The sequence below is a fragment of the Quercus lobata genome, chromosome 3, assembly GCF_001633185.2.
Source record: "Quercus lobata isolate SW786 chromosome 3, ValleyOak3.0 Primary Assembly, whole genome shotgun sequence".
Lineage (NCBI taxonomy): Eukaryota > Viridiplantae > Streptophyta > Magnoliopsida > Fagales > Fagaceae > Quercus > Quercus lobata.
Window position 1 is genome coordinate 44,597,391 of NC_044906.1, and position 11,549 is coordinate 44,608,939.

General features: G+C 32.2%; 2 long non-coding RNA genes across 2 annotated transcripts; one reads left to right on the plus strand and one right to left on the minus strand.

Annotated features, from left to right (window-relative positions):
- Positions 1–2,598: 2,598 nt before the first annotated feature.
- LOC115982047 lies at positions 2,599–5,482 on the minus strand. Its single transcript, XR_004089502.1, has 2 exons — positions 5,343–5,482; positions 2,599–3,075 (listed from the first exon to the last, which is right to left on the minus strand). It is a non-coding gene; the product is annotated as an uncharacterized LOC115982047 (long non-coding RNA).
- Positions 5,483–8,507: 3,025 nt separating this feature from the next.
- LOC115979394 lies at positions 8,508–11,176 on the plus strand. Its single transcript, XR_004089048.1, has 3 exons — positions 8,508–8,554; positions 9,618–9,735; positions 11,124–11,176. It is a non-coding gene; the product is annotated as an uncharacterized LOC115979394 (long non-coding RNA).
- Positions 11,177–11,549: the final 373 nt, after the last annotated feature.

Sequence of the window (11,549 nt, forward strand, 5' to 3'; positions counted from 1 at the left end):
TAGACATGCCTCATTGGTACGTACTTTGTTTTTATCTATAGCCACTAGGGCATTCAAATTTGTGTTAAAGAGGTTGATAAGAACTTCTTTTTTAAGAACATTTTTTATTTCATCTTGATCATTAGGACAATAAGATGTGATTTTTCATAACCCATGATCCAATCAAAAAATTTTCAAGTTAACATGACTTCTTTTTGATAATGAATCTTAGGTAGTAGATGAATGTTGTGGTATATGTGATTTCCTTATTTAAAATTTATCCATAGTACAACAAGATAATAAAGGATAAACTATAAGTTTATTGGGCATATTGTTTCCTAGAACAATGAAGATTAGTGTTGCTAAAATTCAATCTTGGAAATCATCTATTATCGCTTACAATATTGAAGTTATTAATTATTGTTGTTAAGTGAACTTCTTTTTTTGAGAAGAAGTTGTTAAGTGAACTTCTTTTTTTGAGAAGAAGTTGTTAAGTGAACTTTAAGTATTATTGCTTAGAATATTTTAATTTCTTATTTATTAGTTTTTTCTTTAATCATTTTCAATTCTTTTGTTTAACAATTCAACTCAATTTTCACAACTTATTGGTCTTTGTAATCCATTAAGAATAATTTTTGTTGTATCTTTTGCACTACTCTATTAAGAATTCAACACAATAACACAATCATTAAAAAAATAAATAAAAAATTGTCTTCACTCTTCACTATCCCACACCACACTTCCACTATCTCACACTTTATTGTCTTTAGTGTTTACAATTTAAACTTTCACTCTAAATATATATATATATATATATATATATATTTATGAAATTTAATATTAACAAATTACTAATTTTTGTTGTTGGACTTGCTATTTTTTATATAAGATTTTAGATTAAATTGGTTTTTTTTTTTTTTTTTTTTTTAAAGAAGCCAAGACAACATTTGGTTTTGAATTGATTTTTTATTCAGCTTTTCTTAGGGGGATTCAAAATTTTATTTTAGGATGGTCAAAACAAAAACTTTAAAAATAATATATATAATAAATAAAATACCCCTAAGTGTTCATTTGAACCCCTGAACAAATTGTGGCTCCGCCGCTAACTAGAATTCCTTTTTGCTGTACCTAGAGAAGTGGAATGTTTTTCTTCTCTCTTTCAATAAATACCTAACATGCATGTACCAAAAATTAATCTCACCAGATTAATCATCTCTCTTAGAGGTGACCAAATTGAGATAAGGTGGTATTACACCTAATACAATAACTTTGGATGAAGCAATTTTTAATCTCAATTATTGGATTAAAAAAAAGTAAGAAAAAAAGTTAAAAAAAAAAAAAATGAGAGTTGTAAAAATTTGTGTGAGAGGAAAATAGTGTAATTGCAGCTGGAGCACCGGATCCAAACATACCCTGAACGCGATAAGGTTTTGTCTTTACCCAGCAGAAAAGGGACAAAACGTTTCCACGCTGTTAAATAACGTCTAAAACGTGAGATACGTTGCAATAATTGACGCTCCTTGTCTTGTCTTTCTCAAACCTAAACAAATAAATAGTACTTAATAAAATTGACGTCCTATTTAATTTTCAATGAGAATAACACCTTTGAGAGTAGGTACAAAAAATGAAAACATGCTTTTGTTCTGATAAAGAAAAAAAAATGCTTTTATTAATTTCCGTATGAAAAATATCTGTATAAAACGTGACCACAATCAATGGATGTGCGAATCCATCGTCATCGTTTACAGACCACAATCGACACATCAGATTCCATAAAATCTTTACAATTTGTTAGTGTCTTGCACTGTGATTAGTGCAATGTTACTTTCACTAAATCATTATTGAACCCATCTCTTTACTAAGAGAGTGCTTAACACGGATGCAATAGCTAGAAATTTTAAACAGTTATGGTGGTCGAGGAATGGTTTAAGATTAAGGATAGGGGAAATCATTCTGTCCTTTATGGCCTGTTTGGAAGTTTAGAGAGGGAGGAGAGTAGAGGGGAGTAGAGGGAAGGAGAGTAGTGGGGAGGAGAGTAGAGGGGAATGATTCCCCTCCACCTTGTTTGGATGTTTTTAAAATTAATAACTGGGAAGGGAGTAATTAGCCCTTCCCCTTGTTTGGATGTTTTAAAAATTAGGATGGAGAGGAGAAGAAATGATTAAAATAGACAAATTTACCCCTATTTAAAAATGGACTTGTAACATTGGTCTATGATTAATTTGTTAGAATATTTTTTCTTGATAATTATTTTTATGTGACTTAAATAATCAATATTAGTCTATGATTAAATATTTTTTTACTTTTTTATTATACTAAAAAATAACCATCCTTAATTGATAATAATTAAAATAAGAAAAAAAATGTTTGGTTTGTTTGTTTACTGAAAAAATCAACAAAATATTGAATTTTGACTATTTCAATAATCACAGCCATCCCACCAGGTTGAATACTACGACAAGGGCTTACAATGACATTGAAGCATAAGAGTTTTGGTTAATAAAAAAAATCTATTCTTTATTTTTAGAATCAATTGAAAGGTATCTCAAATAAGAAAAATCTGAAATAATAAGCTTTGAAATAACTTTTGACTGTACTATCTGGCCGGACCACACAACCAAGAATAAAATGCAATCATATCTTATATTCTTATGGAATAAATAAATTGTTATCCATTTATTCCAGTGTGTTTTCATAGTGTCTCAAACCATAACTCTTCCTTTTAGTATACACACAATACACAACATAAATAACTGAAAATCTGATAGTGCTAATGCTAATATAACTGCTATTAACGTAAGAAAAAGAGCATATTGGTGGGCTCTTAAAGCCTCACTGTAGAAGCCTAGAGGGCAAGAGCTTGCTGTGATGTAATCCTCCTCCTTCTTAGGCGCTCAGCAATAATGAAGGCAAGCTCAAGAGATTGTGAGCATTGGCAGTACAGCCAATTTTTGAATTGCCACTGTCACAGTGAAGAACAGGACCAACGGGGTAGTCTTTTCCCTTCTTCGCAGTTGTTTCAGGCACAGCTCCTCTCTTCATAATGTTCTTATCGAACCTCTCCACCTTCCTATCCGCAAGACGCCTTGGAGTTGTCTGTGCAAACATACCACAAACATTACAATTCCATCATCAAACTACTCAAATAAACAGCACTTAAAACAATATTTTGATGCACGAACACAAATGAAATGCTCCGATTTCCTTTACATTCAAAAGAAAAATTGTAACAAAAATATATACATAATTTCACTTCAAACCCCCAAATTCAGCTCGATAATTCTATATCTAGATTCGTGTGGCTATTCAGATTGAAACAGTGACTATAAGATCTACGAAAACAAACATCAAAATGTGATATAAATTATAAAACCATATACTATATGTTATATAACACAATTCATCTTTCTTTATCTAAATATATCATATTAGCAGTGACTTGTAGTTGCCACTTCCAAAACATCTGTTGCCATTCCCAATCCCATAATCCACGTCTCCATTCCCAAATTTGCAATACATGTCTCCTTTTATTCTCTTGTCTATCCATCTAATAAAATTAGAGTTAGAGAGTCTAACAATGATAAGGGTTTGAATTTTCTAAGCAAGCATGGAATAATAGTTGCACTGAAAAATCAAGTTGAAACAACCCTACAAATGTTCCAAAGTTTAATGGGTCCCTAAACCACTTATTAATATGTAAATACGACACTAATTAAACTTTAACTATTTGCAATATCACCACATTATTTGATCGTTCAAGAAAACATAAAAAGTTATTAAAACACTATCTATCAATAAGCACTACTCTTTTGGTCTCCTCCTCATCCAGAAGAAAAAAAAAAATTCAAACTCTTTTGAAAGCTAATCTATGGCATTTAGGTTAGGAGGGAGACAGGAAATGACACATTTGTAACTCTAGATAGCCACTCTTCCACCTTAAAAATTGACAAAAGTTAACAAACATATTAGGGATTCTTTAGTCATTTTACAAGAAGGGACTTCTATGTGAAATGAACATAACCAAAATTGGGAGTTGGGACCATAGTGCACCACAACCTGGTGATGGAGATGGGACAAAAGTTCTAGATAGAGATAAACGGTTATCATAAGTCTTGACCCATGCTGAGTGAGCTCAAGACCACAACATCCATGGAGTAATATAAGAGATTAAAAAAAAATTATCACTCTAGCGTTTATTGTGCTACTGATTTTATAAGTGTTGCCCTCCCTGCCCAAGGGAGATTTTTGCTCTTCCAACCAGAAAGTCTATTTTCCATTCTCTTATATATATATATATATATATATATAACATTCACTCATGACTACATGGCAACAGCCAACAGGAAATCAACTATGCAGTAATATATTATAAATGCTAAACACAAAATGTTAAGAAATTGACAACCACAAGTTATTTACTATTTTCTTTTAATGACACAGGCAGACAACCACAAATGAATGTTAGCAAGATATATTTCTAAAGTTCAACAATAGTACAATACAGCTGTATAACACAACACATAGTAAACAAAAGCTGTGAACTAAAAAGTCTAGCTTTAGTCTTTGCTCTTAACTCTTCACTCTTCAGCAGTAGCAGTACACTGCCGATCACAAATTAAACACACATAGTGAGAGAGATATACCAGTGATACAGTTAAGTATAGAAGCATGGAGTCGACTGACAACCATGGACTCTAGATGAGGCGACTGGCGGCGTGTTGAAGTGGGTGCACAGCACACACAGTAACTTAGATTTTCTCAGATTCAAGCTAAACCAGCATATGGGTAAGCATAATAACATCATATAAACAACAAACAAACAAACAAAAATTCTCCTTTACTATTTTCTCAGCAACCAAACAACAGGGAAAAAATGAAAGCAAACACGATTTCAAGCTAAAAGCTAATAGTTTTCTCAAAGCCCAAATGCCAAAAACATAAATCAGATCCATTTTCCAGTTCAAACTTGAACATCAAAAAGCTGAGAGAGTACCATTTTGGTTGGGGCTTAGGAGGAGCCAAATCAGAAACCCATTCACAAAAAAACAAAACAAGAAATTACCCAAATCAGAAACCCATTTACAAAAAACAAGAAATTACCCAATAAAAATAAACAAGAAACACAGATTCATAGCCAAAATATACAAATTTATGCAAGTTCACAATCTAGACTCACTCAAGCACTTTATCAAACACGTTATGAGCAATACTTTGAACCTTTAAAATTTAAGAAAAAAAGCCCTCAGATCAGAAACCCACCCACAAATAAAATGTTATTACCCCCATAAAATCACAATTTTAAGAACATACTTATTTGATTCAACTTAAGAAACCCATGAAACAGAAATTAAAACAGAGTTTACCTTTGTGAGAGAATGCTAGGCGTGTGGGAGAAGAGTGAAAGATAGTCCAAGAGTGAAGAAGTCATGAGAGAAAGAAAGAGCCACCGTAAGCTGAGAGAGCTGAGAGAGCTTGAGAGAAAATCGTGGGTTAAAGAGCTGAGAGAACTGTGAGAGCTTGAGAGAAATTTTTGGCTGAGAGCTGAGAGAGATTGTGGTTACAGTGTTTTTTTTTTTTTTAACGTTAAAATACCTTGTAATTTTTTTAATATAATAAGGGTAAATTAGGTAATTTACATATTTAATAATTTATGTGCTCTACTCTCCCTCCAAATCTCTCTAATTTGGGGGAATTAAAAATGAGGAGTTGGAGGTAGTTGAAACCCCTCCAAATCCCTCCAAACCCCTCCCCCTCCTTCCTTAAAAAACTCCCAAACAAGGTAATTGAACTACTCTCCTTCCCTCTACTCTACTCTCCCTCCTTTTTTTAACATCCAAACAGGCCATTATGTTTTCGATAATAAACTTGAAACCAATCAGGTTTTACCAAGCCAACTGTTGAGTTTCGATAAGCATTTAGTTGCGATTCAACGTTATGAGAAATCATTGCATGTACGGGATTTATGTTTTGATTTGGTACCTTTATGGGTTCAAGTGCATGACATTCCCATTAGGTTTATGAATCAAGAAGTGGCAGTAGGAATATGCTCAGGTATTGGGAAGGTATGTTCATCGGAGAAATCATAGATGGAAGGGGGGGTTTTCATGAGAGTCCAAGTTGTAATTGATGTGTCCAAACCTCTTAGTCGCAGCCGAAAAACTATTCTAGATGATGGGATTAATGGATGGGTATATTTTAAGTATGAAAGGTTATCGCTAAAGGCCTTGTAGTTGAATTGGCACTTCCCTATGTACAAAGTGCTTGGGGGTCTAGGGGGGAAAAGATTCGAGTTGCGGGATTAGTATTATGTTGGAATTATTTCTCAAAAAAAAAAAAAAGTATGAAAGGTTACCAAACATTTGTTATTGGAGTGGTTGTCTTACTCATAGTGACAAGGATTGTGAGTAGGGGTGATCGTCGTACGGTGTGGTGCAATTTTGGGCCATTTTTAGCACCGCACTTTGTGGTGCAATTTAGTCAAAAATCATAACCACACCACATCTTATTTTTGCGATCACATGTATGGTGCGGTGTGGTTTAGAATTTATCTAAAACCATACCTGCACCGAACCACACCACAACTCATTTTTGCAAGTTGTGGTTTAACACCTTATTTTTAAGTTTTAATATGTTTATCTAGCTTAGGCTTATGTAATTGTATGTTTTAAAAGTATGTTAGGATGTTAGATTTATCATTTTGAAGTTCTACTGTTTTTCTAGGGTTTTTGGGTAGAAACCCACGTGCGCATAATCTTGCCTATGTACGCAGGCTTGATTACACGCACGCAGGATTGTTCATGTGTGCGCATGAACTCGCCTAGAAACCCTAATTTTGTTTTATTTGTTTTTGCTTTTGTTTTCACATGTAGTACTTTTGTTTTAGATCCTTTTTCATATATTCATACTTTTGGGCTTTTGTTTCACATGTTTAATTGCTTGTTTGGTTTCACATGTTAGAATTAGGGTTTTATTGTTTTAATGCCATGAACATGCATTCACATGTTCATGCATAATGCCAAAGGTGCTAAGTTGCTGCAAGGTAAGTAAAGGTAAGTCATGCATTCAAAATGTACAAGCTTGGTTAGGTTTGATGATATAATTGTGATCTTGATGCCTTAAACGATGACATGTTTTGTTGCCTTTGTTTCTACCTTTGATCTTGATGCTCACATGATTCTACCTTGGATGTGGTATGATATGATGATAGAGTTTGTGACGAAGAATGATTAGATGAATGTTAGGCTTTGGTTGATTGCTTTGATAGATGTAAGGTTAGGGATGATTGATGCCATGTTGATTGTTACATATATGTTAGTGTGTGTGTGAGTTAGATACAAGTATTGTGTTAAGGACATATCTAATACTATATATAAAAGCAGAAGCCTTTAAGGAGGTGCTGCCACGTTAGGAAAAATGCCCCTTAAAATGTTGCCACGTTCACAATTTTTCCTTTAAAATACCGTACGATGCATCGTTTGAATAGGATAATGTTCTTATCATCAAACTTCAAACATCTTAGAAACTTTCCACTTTTGGAAATATCTTAAGGCTGTGTTGCCACGTTCGGAAAAAAGCCCCCTTAAAAACTTGCCACGTTTATGATTAAAATTCCAAAAGTTACAATGTTTCACCAAAACACGTCTAAAAAGTAAAAACTGAAACCTAGAACACTACATTAGAATAAAAAGAATAGATAGCATCCTTATTTTTCTCTCTCTCCCAAAAAAAAAGGAAAAAAAAAATCTCTCCCTCATCATCGAAGAAGAGGAAGTTGAGGCAGAAGTAGAAGTGGTGCAAGCAATGTACGGAGATGATTGTGTGGTTCTCCAATCCTACCCTCCCCACCTCCACCTCCTCCTCAAGCCTCGCACCACCGATGTCACCTCCCAACAGATCTCTCTCTCTTTACTATTTTCTATATCTGTTTGATTGCCCAGAAAACGATGGAAAGTAAAACCAAAACCCAAAAAAGGTAAAAGAAAAACCTTTGAAACCGAATCAAAAGACCACACCTTTTGCTTTACCCAAAAAGTTGTGCTAATTTCTTCCCTTTGCAATCACTTATCACATTTCTCTTTAATTAAGATTTTAATGTGTTTCGAAGTCATACCCTACGACATAATCACACCGCTTAAAAAAAACCTACGTTCAAATTCCTTTCAATATCTTTCACTCTACTTTGTGATTAAGGAAAACAAAAACTTTGATTGATGTATATCCATAGTTTGCAATTAGACTTCACCATCTTGATTCTACCAAAAATTCAAAAGAAGGAAGAAGAGTCTCCTCTGCCTATTAACAACGCCTCCGACTGGGTTCCTATTCATTCTCCGACTTTTCCCCCACAAATTAGATTTGTTATATGTTTCAAACTTTTACAATTACAGTTGGGTTTGGTTCTAGAAATAAGGGTTAAGGAATTCAAAATTCTGATATGAGTATTAATTTAGATATTTTCAGTAATGGGTTTGTTTAAATTCATCTCTTTTGTATTTAAAACATTCAATTTCTTTCTCTGTAGAGATGAAGTGGAACTTTTCTTCAATCTGGAGTCTCTAATTTTATCAAAGCAAAGGTACCAATTTCTTTGCCTAATATTCTCCTAACTTTTCCTCTCTATTTGTTGAAATAGGGAAAACCTCTGCAAAATGAAATCTTTCTAATCCTTTAAACTTAATGATTTCACTTTAATTTTCAAGCTTTGTTTTCTCTTTTATAGGTTTTGTTATTTGTAAGGGGAATTGAAATTGTGGGGTTTTGAAATCTGAAAATATTTTGTTATTTTGTTTATACATTGTAGATTTTAGACGATATTTTTTTAAAAGATACTTTTAAGTCATGATTTTGTTATTTTTGATGTTGGGTTTTTCTGGGTTTTGCATGTTTTAAATTGTTAAATATGAAAGTATAGTGTTCTTTGTACAAAATTGATTACTTTGTATGTAGTAGAGAATAATTTTCTCCGGGATTTACTTATAAAAAAAAAAAAAAAAAAGATTTTCTCAGAGATTCCTAGGTGTTGGTTTTGGTGTGTACAATATTTGGTTTTTTGGGTTCTTCATGTTGTATGCCATTCTTGAAAATTCATTGAGAATCTTTTTAGTAGTAAGAAACAAAGTGAAACAATAGTAAAAGGAACTGTAACTAGTTTTGAAGGTTTTAAATTGTTTTCTTTAAATTACATTTGTTAGTTTACTTTGCTAATCTGTGAATTGTGGTGATAAGTAGAGAATTGCAACCATTTATGATATTTAAATACCATGAAATCTTAGCAAGTTGAGATGCTTAGTAGAGAATTTGTCATGTAGTCACATGAGAAAATTCAACAATTCAAGGCTTTATACAGTACTTAACTCAATTGAGATGATTTCTTTTCAATTTGTGAATGATGGAAGTATTTGTTTTGCCTAATTTATAGTGTAATGTACTTCTTCGGTCAGTTTCTTAATCCTCTTATACTTTTAAGGTCTATTTTGGAAGAGAATTATGGGTGGAAAAAGCTTATAAATAAAGGAGTTCACGCATTGAAGAAGCCACAATATTGGTTTATGTTTTTAGTAAACTATGGTATTTGGTCTTGCTACATTTTTAAAGTACTACAATTTGACAATAGGCATGATATTCTGTTTTTGTTTCAGACTTTCAGTGGTGTTATATTGATCCTGGAGTTTCCAGTGGGGAGGAGATGAAACCACTGAAGAGAATATATAGTGCACAATTATAAAGTATTGTGTTCTCTATTAGTGCTTCTTTTAGGTACTATTTATTTATTTCATTATGTTATTTACCTCATTCGATCCCTTTTCTGTTGTACTGTATAAAAAAAATATATTTAAAGGTTATTACTTGAACACCAAATGAAAAAAATTACAGCTATATGTTTGTTTTGTAATTTTGTTTAGCAAGTCAATATATTGAAGTTTTGTGATAGTTAATCTACAAGATTAGCAATCTCACAATCCGATTATGTAATTCTCAACTTAAATTACAAAAGGTATCCATCCATGACTAGAGTAACCAACTAAAGCACAATTGCAATATAATTCCGCTCACAAACTTGATTCGCATTGAGTATCTCATTTAGAACCTATAGTTTATCGTTATAGCATTACAAAAAATGTATAGACACACACTCTCTTAGAGAAAGAACATCATTATTAGAAACGTCAGAACATTTCTCCTTGCATTCTCTCAATTTTGTTTTTTTTTTTTTCTTTCTTTTTTTCTTTTTTTCCTAGGTCCAAGATAATCCTCTCAGCTCCAAAAACTTTTTGCAAATTAAACCCATTAGTCAAGAAAAGTAATTCTTATCTAAGTTCTGAAGAACAAATTCATTGAAATGGTTCATGGTCATCATGGATGGATTTTTTTGGAAAATTTCATTCACAATTGAGAAGTTTCTAATGTATATTTATACAATGCAATTGGTTAGGTAGATTAAGTAATGATAATCATGAATTAACTAAAAATTGCCATAATGATTATTATTGCTTAAAAGCTAATCCATATTTAATATACATTTCAATTGATTTAAGGACCATCTAGATCTATTATTGCTTAAATTCTATGAAATTTTTGTGGTTTTAGATAGTGCAATTGGTATGGATGCTTGACTTTTACACTCAACTTTAATGGCTACATTATAGTGATTTTTAGTTATTTAAGTTGAATACCTCTATTTATCCTAGCTGGGGACAAATGATTTATTATTTGGATAGAGAATAAAAGGATGATTCAAAGAGGTACAAAGATAGGATAGCAACAGATTGGTAATTGAATTAAAAATTGGCATGCATAATTATATTAGAAATGCGTTAGATTTAATAGATGGCTCGGTCAATTAGGAATCACACCAAAGCTCTAGATGGAGTTAGATATGTGTGTGTCTGTGTGTGTCTGTGTGTTACATTTGTGTTTTAACACTTGATAGCAGTACAATGCTTACAGCAGAGCTGTTTTTGGGTTTGATTAACTCAAAGATATGTAACTATAAATATCTTTCCTAATAGTTCAATGATTGATGTCCAAATCAATTGAAAAAAATTATAAAGAATTAGGTAGATGGTAAAGAGTAAAGCTCCCTGCAGTCTGCATTGCTCTATACCAGGAAAGGGATTTCAATTGGATTAATATGCATGTTACAGGAAGTGCAAGGATACAAAGAGGAAAGCTTTAAGAGAAATAGCTCAAACTCAACAACAAAAAGTAAGATGGAATATTGTATGCAATTATTATGTTGTACATTGAGGATATTTTTATTGAATTATGAAGTAAATATTCAATTTATTTGTGTTTATTTTCTGTGAAAAAAAATTGTCTAACAGTATATGGAGTTATGGTATTTTTTGTGGTGTTAAAGTGATAGAATGACTTTGTATATTTTGTGGTGTTAAAGTGATAGAATGACTTTGTATATAGAAAGTAGACACTTCTCTCTACATGGTCTAAAATTTTGCCAGTTGGTGCAATCCTTGCAATATTCTTTTGTTTTTAATTAATTTTTTAAAGTTTCTGTGAGACTACTTACTACTGTAGTCTGATGTAATTCATTACTACTATGGGATTTGAAT